Here is a 629-nt window from a genome sequence, read left to right as displayed (position 1 = left end):
GCAGCAGCAGCAACAGCAGCAGCAGCAGCAACAGCAGCAGCAGCAGCAGCAGCAGCAGCAGCAGCTTGATACCCATACCTGCAGCTGCATATGAAACAGCAGCTTCTCTGCTGCTGCATTTGTGGCTGCTGCCGACATTTGGTGTACAGGTAAGGGTAATAGCTGCTGCTGCTGCTGCTGCTGCACTTGCTGCTGCTGCTGCTGCTGCTGCTGCTGCTGGCGGTGGTGCTGCTGCTGCTGTTGCTGCTGCTGCTGCTGCTGGCGGTGGTGCTGCTGCTGCTGTTGCTGCCGCTGCAGCTGCTTCTACCGGCTGCTGCTGTTGCTGCACGAACCTTTATCTGCTGCTGTTGCTGCTGCTGCTGCTGTTGCTGCTGCTGCTGCTGCTGCTGCTGCTGCAGGGTTTTATTGATATTGCTGAGCTGGCAGCAGAAGCGCAGCGAAGAGAAGCAGAAATATCGGAGACGCAAGAAGACACCGTAAACCCTAAACCCTAAACCCTAAACCCCCCTAAACCCTAAACCCTAATTCGAGTTTCTTGTGACTGTACAGATATGTTTTTGTGTATAAACAGAGAAGTAGATAACAGCATTTACAACAACAAAAACGCTGCTGCTGCTGCTGCTGTTGCG

The 629-nt window shown here is 54.1% G+C and overlaps 1 protein-coding gene across 1 annotated transcript in view; it reads left to right on the top strand.

Moving 5' to 3' along the window:
* EMH_0012710 (uncharacterized protein) overlaps positions 1-629 on the top strand; it is a gene marked incomplete at both ends in the record, with an annotated part of 7,169 nt that overhangs the window by 4,740 nt on the left and 1,800 nt on the right. The window lies entirely within an intron of this gene.

The sequence above is a fragment of the Eimeria mitis genome, genomic scaffold (assembly GCF_000499745.2).
Source record: "Eimeria mitis Houghton genomic scaffold, Emh_scaff449, whole genome shotgun sequence".
Classification (NCBI taxonomy): Eukaryota; Apicomplexa; class Conoidasida; order Eucoccidiorida; family Eimeriidae; genus Eimeria; species Eimeria mitis.
This window is presented reverse-complemented; position numbering and strand designations above follow the sequence as displayed.